This window comes from Phyllostomus discolor, chromosome 7 (assembly GCF_004126475.2).
Source record: "Phyllostomus discolor isolate MPI-MPIP mPhyDis1 chromosome 7, mPhyDis1.pri.v3, whole genome shotgun sequence".
In the NCBI taxonomy this organism is placed as follows: Eukaryota; Metazoa; Chordata; class Mammalia; order Chiroptera; family Phyllostomidae; genus Phyllostomus; species Phyllostomus discolor.
In genome coordinates, this window is record NC_040909.2 from 138253039 (window position 1) to 138261072 (window position 8034).

General features: G+C 62.5%; 1 long non-coding RNA gene across 1 annotated transcript in view; it reads left to right on the plus strand.

Annotated features, from left to right (window-relative positions):
- The first annotated feature begins 3575 nt into the window (after positions 1 to 3575).
- LOC114514591 overlaps positions 3576 to 8034 on the plus strand; it is a 20480-nt gene continuing 16021 nt past the window's right edge. The window contains exons 1-3 of the long non-coding RNA XR_004904462.1: positions 3576 to 3665; positions 3788 to 3871; positions 4114 to 4233. This is a non-coding gene — a long non-coding RNA (uncharacterized LOC114514591). The remainder of the gene's footprint in view (positions 3666 to 3787; positions 3872 to 4113; positions 4234 to 8034) is intronic.

Consider the following 8034-nt stretch of genomic DNA (forward strand, 5'->3'; position numbering starts at 1 on the left):
TTCCCAGGGAGGAGAACCGGCCTCACTGAGGTGGGGGGCAGTGAGGGGCACACATTCAGGGCAAAGCAGGGTGGCACAAGGAAGGGCCGCTGAAGGCCAGCGTGGTAAGCCCCCGGGTGGCCAGAGGCCAGAGACCCAAGGGCGCCAAAGCTGCGAGCCCTTTGTCCTGAGGATGCATAGAGTGGGTGGGATGGGGGTTAAAAGGGTTCATGCTGGGTGGCAGGTAGACAGGGTGCCAGCTTTCCCTGGGGACAAAGCAGTCTCAAAGGCTTCCTCCCCACATAACGGGGACGATGCCCAGAGTTTCCAGGGCTCCCTCCCCCAGGCTGAGCTCATGTTTCTGGCAAGGCTGGAGCACCCGTCAGCCCGAGGGACCAGGCTCTGGACGGCGGAGTCAGTGGGAGAGACAGGTCTCCCCCCTCCCTCCCTGGGTTCACTGTTCAGTCCCCCTCGGTGCTGGAAGGCTCTCCTGGCCACCAGGTTGCTGGACGCTGGTCGGCACAGCAGGGCAGCCTCAGGGTGCGCCTTGTGCCACCTCCTGCCTCCGCCCCCTTGCAGGGGTCTCGGGAATTGCCCAGTTCTTCATCTTGGGGGCTCTCCCTGCTCTCCCTGCTCTCCCGCTGAGGCATGAGCCTCCTGGACACCCTTTGTTGGTGAAGGAATCGGGTCTCTGGGGAGTCGAATGGCTCCAGTCTGGGGAGTGGATGGGGATGGACTCCAAGCTTAAAGGTTGTGTTTTTATTTGGGATCTTGTTGCTCAGAGACATGTGCAGGGACTCTTAGCGGGGTGGGGGAGGGAGACAGGGAGAGAAACACCATGTGAGACAGAACCTCCATCGGGGGCCTTGCCCATGCCCCCCATGCTCCCGACCTGGCACACAGCACACGACCCACAACCCAGGCATGACCCCTCACTCAGGGACAGGTGGCCTTTCAGGTCACAGTCTGTTGCTCAACCCACTGACTCACCAGCCAGGACTCCCAGTTTCATTTTCCCTTTCTCCCCGGAGGAAGTCAGTTTCGTTTCAGGAGCTCTCCTCTGTGTGTCTGGGTTTCAGTTATTCGTTGGCGGCTTTCTCTCCTTTCAGAGACTTGACCTGGTCTTTGCTGTTTGCAATCCACCGGGAATCTTCTCTCTCTGCCACTTGGACCTCGTCAGGGTGGTTGGCGGTGCCAGGGGGTGTGAGATAAGATGCTAAGGCTTTCCCCTGGCAGCTCTGGTTCAGTGGACTGAGTGCTGGCCTGCCAGCTCACAGGTCAGGGGTTGATTCCCAGCCAGGACACATGCCTGGGTGGTGGGCCCGGCCCCCACTGCAGGTGAGCGAGAGGCAGCGTGTGGGTGTACCTCTCTCCCACACCCATGTCTCTCTCCTTCTCCCTCCTTTCCCGTCTCTCTAAAAAATAAGTAAAAGTGAAATATTACAGAATCTAAGGCTGGTGTTCCAGTCCCTCCTTGAAGAGGATTGAGTTTGAGACTGCTTGTGTCCTTGAACTTTGTCTTTGCTTAATGTTGTGTTTCTGTGTCTGTTTTGAAAGGATGGGCGGTCTCAACGTGGAACAGTTTTGCTGAAGGTCAGGGTCTAGTAAAGAGGATGAGATCTTTCCTGTGCAAACTCTCCCTGTTGTTTCAGCCTAAGGATCCTACTGGGAAGGGATGGAAAAGGTGGTTTAAGGGGAGAAAGGACCCGAGTCCCGTCTCAGGCAGTGAAACCCAGGAACCAAAGGAGAAGCAGAAAGGGGACATTCTGAAGTTTAGGGGTCCGCTGGGCCAGCCTGCTGTCTCCCTGCTGTTGCTCCAGCCCCGAAGCTGTGGAGGGCAGGGGGTCCTGAGCCGCTCCCTTACCTGCACACTAAGAAGTGCAGTGATCACCGAGAATAAAAATGTGCGTGTCCTTGCCAGGGGAGAGAGAACCGTTTCTGGAAGTTATGGAATAAACCAGTCAATCTAGACAGTGCCCCCTGCACTCCCAGCCCAGGGGGAGGCCTGGGCAGAAACCCTTCACTTCCCCCCACAACCAAAACAAGGACAACAACCAGTTTGAAAGCAGAAACAACCAGAGCTGCCAGAAACCCGAACCATTGGAAGTCCGACCCCCGAGCAGTGGAAGCACAAACAGTCCACAGACAGCGGGAGAGGGGGAGGGGCAGCGGGTGCACAGGGGAGCGGGCAAGGCGGGGGCCTGCACAGCAGGTGGTCCCACACTTGCGTGAGGATAAAGCAGAGGAACGACCGGGGAGTGGGTCACATCTGGCAAGGAGACGCACTCTGGACATGTGCACGGGGGACCCCAGCAGCCAGGGCTGCAGAGCAGGGCCACCCACCCATGGGCTCCTGGGGAGGTTCCCCACTTGCTGCCAGGGGTGGAGGACACCTGTGAGGAGACCCAGAGGGAGGAGTCCACCCCCTCCCAGGCACCCCTGAGGCAGGCTCCAGACCTCCCCCGAGACGTCTGAGCTCCAGCCCCAGGGAGCGGCCCCACACGGTGCTGGTGTCCTGGCGCCCCGCCACCGGAGGTCGGCCCACTGGCCCCGGGGCCCCTCTGCCCGGGAGTGACTGGCTCTGGGGCCTCTGCCTTGTAGGTCTGTGTCGGCTCCCCTGCCCAGCCCTGTCCCCGGGCCCACAGACAGACTCTGGGCCTGGGGTGGGTCACCCCCATTCTCGTGTGTGGTGTTACTGCTGCTGCTTGGTCCTCAGTGATGAGTGTTGTCACTAGGCTGGCATGGGTTTGGCCCCGGGCAGCCATGCCCCCCCCCCACCCCGGCCTGACGGTGCAGCTTCTCTGGGCCTGCGGCTGGGGCCCAGCTGAGGCCGAGGCGGTCTGCAGGGACCGGGGATGCAGCCGGGGTCATGCCTCACGGGTGCTCTCACCCGGTGCAGGATGCCTGGCACTCTCCACCAGGTGGCCGTCCACACCCGGCCCCCGCTGCTGCCCCACTCACCGCGGTCAGACCACCCGCCCTGACACGGGCTGCACGTGTGAGACTGAAAACCATGGTTTCCACCCACATGTGCTCGAGACCCACTGAGGATGGATTCCGTGATGTGCATGGTTCCCGGCGGCAGTGAAACCCACGGACAAACACGTGTTAGCGTGTGAGGTGTTTTCTGCTTCTGTGCTTTCTGTGGAGGTCCTTCCTGGGGAGCCCCTGGATGACCCCGGACAGACCTGGGGACAGGGACTGGGGCCAGGACAAGGGAAGGGAGGTGGGTCACCGCACTGCTCAGGGGAGGCAGACCGGGACCACCGAGGGACTGTGTAGAAAGCCACCCACAACCTCTTGGAAATTCCCCAAACTGCAGAGGTTCACCCAGTCTTCCTCGAAATCCTACAAGCACCCATCCATCACCCCTCCCCCAGCTCCACTCTGGATGGCTCCACCCACCCTGTCCTGAGACTGGGCTGGCTGACACCGGCTTTGGTGCAGGAATTACCTCCAGGGGTTAAAGCTACAGGAAATGGCAGGGACGAGCTTGTGGTGTGGCCTGTTGTCAGGCCCCTGGGGCTCTTAGACTTCACAAATAAACACGCCTAACTCATAATTCCATGGGTGGGGCACAAAGGCTTGAGGGGGCAGGCGGAGGCCGGAAGTGGGTGGTGGATATATCAGGGCCAGCGGGGAGGTGGGTGCAGATGCTGCGGGGCTGAAGGAGGCTGAGGCCAGCAGTGAGCACACGGCCGGTGCAGGTGGGAGGAGGCAGGGGAGGTGAGCAGGGGGTCAGCCAGGGAGGGTCAGGGCTGGGAGGGGAAGCCCGAACCTGAACCTGAACCTGGAACCCCCGCCGCAGGCACCCCCCTCGTGGCACAGCATCCAGGAAGCATGAGAGGCCTCCATCTGGTCCTGCTGGCGGTCCTGCTGTGCTCGGACCATGGTGAGTGCCAGTGCTGACCGGACCTGTCCTGGGAGTGGGGGTGGGTCCTCAGTCCCCTGTTCCTGGGCCCTGAGGGGTCTGTGCTCCCAGCCCCGGAGGGTGGGCTTCCCAGGTATGGGCAGGGGCCTGGAGGCACCTTCCTGGACCATGGGTTCCAATTCGGGTTGTGGTTGTGGTCGGCGGGGGTCTAAAGCCAGCCTTCCTGTCCTCTGAGCCTGCCCTGTGTCCCCACCCCACCCCAGCCCTGAGCCTGCAGTGCTACTTCTGTCCTGGGGTCCAGACGATCACGCAGTGCTGGGTCATGACCTGTGGACAGGGACAGAACGTCTGCTTTAAGGGCAACCTGATCACCACCTTGCCAGGTGGTGAGTACCCTGCGCCCACAGCGTGCGGCTGGGTTCAGGGGGCCTCCTGGAAGGGGTGTGGGTGTGTCAGGGGCCAGGTCCGTGTCACCTGGGGCTGCTGCCTGTCCCTGCCTCCCCGCCCTCTGCACTGAGCAGCCTGCAGAGGCCCCCGGGGTGGAGGGGAGGGGGCTCCCAGCTCATGGAGGGACGGCCAAGGGGAGCTGGTGACCACGGCCACCCCAACAGGGACAGAGGGACTAGAAGCTCCCACAGCAGGCACTTTTTCCTCCTGCAGGAGAGAAGCTCAGCATGCAGCACGGGGGGTGTTCCACTTCCTGTGAGGAGCTTTCCAACCAGACTAAGGCAGTACCTGGCTCAGCCCCAAGGCCAAGTCCACAGGATAAGATATTCCAGGACCTGGGTCAGCTGGTCCCCAAGTTTGAATTGCAGGGTGTGTCCTGTTGTAATACAGACCTCTGTAATGGGGTGTCCCGAGCAGGGCACAGCCTCTGGGCCCTCGCTGGGGGGCTCCTGCTCAGCCTGGGGCCAGCCCTGCTCTGGGCCCTGCTGTGAGGACCCACTTCAGGCACAGAAAAGGGTAAGGGCGGCCGTGTCCAGGCAGCACCCACGGGGCCCCACGGCGAGCTGGCTGTCCCACCCACACTGGCCCGCTCAGACCTGGGAGCGCTCGGCCAAAGGGCTGAGCTGCCCTCCTCCCAGTGCAGGGGCCCAGAGAAAGGGCAGCCCCCCTGCACCGACCCGGCTGTGCCCACAAGCCTGTCTGGTTTGCCAGCAGCGACCGTTCACCTCTGCCCCACAAGGCAGGGACCACCTGCTGGGCAGGGGCCCCTGGGGGAGCCGCCCCACAGCCCCTCCTGCAAGTTCCCCAGTGTGCCCCCCCGCAAAGAGATAATAAACTTGACAGCACCGGCCTGCTGTGCGTGTGCCACTCAGCCCACCGGGGGCCGTGGGGGCTCCACACCCACTTCCACAGGAGGCTGGGCTCCCACCCCATGTCAGGCCCCAACCCCGAGGGCCTGGCGGGTTAGGAGGGGCCGTGCCCGGGGGAGCCCCCTCTGCAGCCCGTGGGGCGGCCCCCACACCTTCCCTGAAGCACCTCCTCCAGGCCGGCTCCCTGCCCTGCAGCCCCCGCCCCTGGGGGCGGCTGCTGTCCTGGGCCCCTGGGCCTGGAGGGCTGGGACGGGACACCCTCCACAGGCCGTGAGGTCCGTTCCTCCCCGGGGTCGTCGTTGCTCCGCCTTCCCCTCTGCGCACCTGCACCCGCAAGCCCTTGCCCCCCACCACGGGCGGGGTGGCCAGCGCCTCACCTCTCCCCAGGGCCCCCCCCCCCCAAGTCTTCCCTGGGAAGAAGTCTCCCTCCACTCCCTGACACCCTGGGGCTGAGGACATCCTGGGTGGGGGTCTAGCACCCCACGGAGACTGTCAGGGTGGGAAAATGAGGTGTGGAGAGGGAACGAGATCCCACCCTAGGGTGCTGCCCTCACCCCTCGGTTGGCAGCTGGGAGGCGACCCCACGTCCCAGCTCAGGCTTCCTCGGAGGAGCAAGTGCTGACCAGGGGCCTCTCCCACCTGAGCTGAAAGGGAGGCTCAGCCCCACCCCTAACCCTGGGCACCGCTCCCCCTCCCCATGCTTTGGGGCAGCTGTGAAGAGGTGCAGGGCCTGGGGCGGGGATGTGCCCCGTGGGACGGCAGCTCTGGGGACAGGAAAACTGGAAGCTCCAGCATCCCGGAGGGAACCCCCTCCTTCCTGCCAGGACTTTGCCTCACAGAAACCTCACCTGAGGGTCCCCCACAGCACAGACCCAGGCAGGGCCCTCGGGCACTTGGGGAGCCGGTGGGCACAGGCCTTCCTCCTCTGTCCTGGCTTCAGTGTCTGTCCTGCTGGCCCTGTCCCACAGCGGGGGCAGGAGTGCCTCAGCCGCGCACCCCGCTCCCTTTTCCCTGCAATGGGGAGGTGCCCCCTTCGCCCCCATGGCCCCGCTGCAGGTCCCACTGGAGGGAGGCGCACAGAGGGTCTGGGGTAGAGCCGTGCAGGTGTGGGGGTGGACGCACGTGCGTGGTGTGTGGTGTGCGTGGCATGCCCACTCTGTGTGAGGTGTGTGCCGTGTGGGGGTGGGCAGTGTGTGCGTGCTGTGCGTGTGCGGGGCGGGGACACGGCACCAATGGAGCACCCAGGGCTGACACCCAGTGGGCCCCACCCTGGAGGCCCCCAGGATCCCCTTCCCAGACCGGCACCCTGGGTCCGTCCTGGGTGGGTCCTGTCGGGAGCAGCTCGAGACGGGGTGGGGGGGGGGCACCTGTGACTCTGCAGGCCACAGGGCATGGGGCTGGGGTGAGTGGGGTGGGGTGACTGCAGCCCCCCTAGAACAAGAGCACCTGGGGCAGGGAGTCCCCCCTTCCCCGGCTGTCCACAGGGAGAGGCACAAGAATGAGGACAGAAGTCTTCCAGGAAGGGAGAACAATTACTGGAAAAGAAAACAGATTCCAGCCCCCAGTCATGGGGTCCTGCCCACCCCCAGCTCCGTCCCCCAGGTCCCCTCCCCTTCCTGAGTGGGTTGCCCAGCACTTCTGGGAGTGGAGGGGCAGCCAGGGAAGGGCCAGGGTGGCTGCGGAAACCCCTGCTGTCCCCCGCTGTGAGCCAGACCTGGGTCACCCGAGGACCTGCACACACTGGGGAAGGGAGTGGGCAGCAGGGACTCCACTGTGACAGAGCAGGGGGCCCAGCCAGGATGGGGACGGAACAGGGTGCTCCAAGGTCTGGGACCCCAGGGGCTGCATGAGAGCTGTGTCCATGTCCGTGACCATGACCTCTGTGAGGGCGTCACACCCAGAGGCAAATTGCTGTGGGGAGAAATAAAACTGAGGCCCAAACCTTCACCCTGGCCGGTGTGGCTTGGTGGAGTGAGCACCGTCCTGGGAATCAAAGGGTCGCTGGTTTGAGTCCCAGTGGGGTCACATGCATTAGTTGTGGGCCAGGTCTCTAGTACACAGTGCTTGACAGGCAATCACACATTGATGTTTTTCTCCTTCTCTTCCTCCCTTCCTCCCCCTCTCTCTAAAAATAAAACCTAAAAAAAAAAAAAAGAAAAAAGAAATCTCTTCCTAACCCAGAAAAGCTCTCCACACCCACACTGTGTTATTGAATCAGCACTAAAGCAGGTGAGCGCATCGTAAGTGTGTCTGTCAGAGACCCCGCATCGGGCTGTGGAGACCCATGGAGCCACCCCCCACTCCACACAGGGGAGAGGGCCCGGGTGGGGGGTGGTCAGATCCTCCCTCCATGGCCCAGACCACTCGTGCATGCAGCATGCAACTCCCGTCGGCCACTTGAGGCTGTTCCTACAGTGGAAGCCCTTCCAGTCTCGGCAGGGAGTCCTGAGAAGTCACCCCAAGGATTAAAGTCCTGGACTGGGGGCTCTTTCGTTGCTTTCAGGACCGTGGACGGTGAGATGGGCTCAGTGGCTTCCGATTCGTCTTCTTAAATACAGGAGAGAGTGGGAATGAGGTGACCGGGGTAGGATAGAAAAATACGGAGTAACAGCCCTGGCTGGTGTGGCTCAGTGAACTGGGCACTGGCCTACAAACCAACCAAAGAGTTGCTGGTTGGATTCCCAGTCAGGGCACAGGCCTTAGCTGTGTGCTGGGTCCCCAGTAGGGGGCACCCAAGAGGCAACCACACGCTCATGTTTCCCTCCCTCTCTCTCCCCTTTCCCCTTTTCCTAAAAATAAAGAAATGAAGTGTTAAAAACTAAAAAAGAAAAATACCGAGTAACAATGTACATATCTTGTGCATAATAA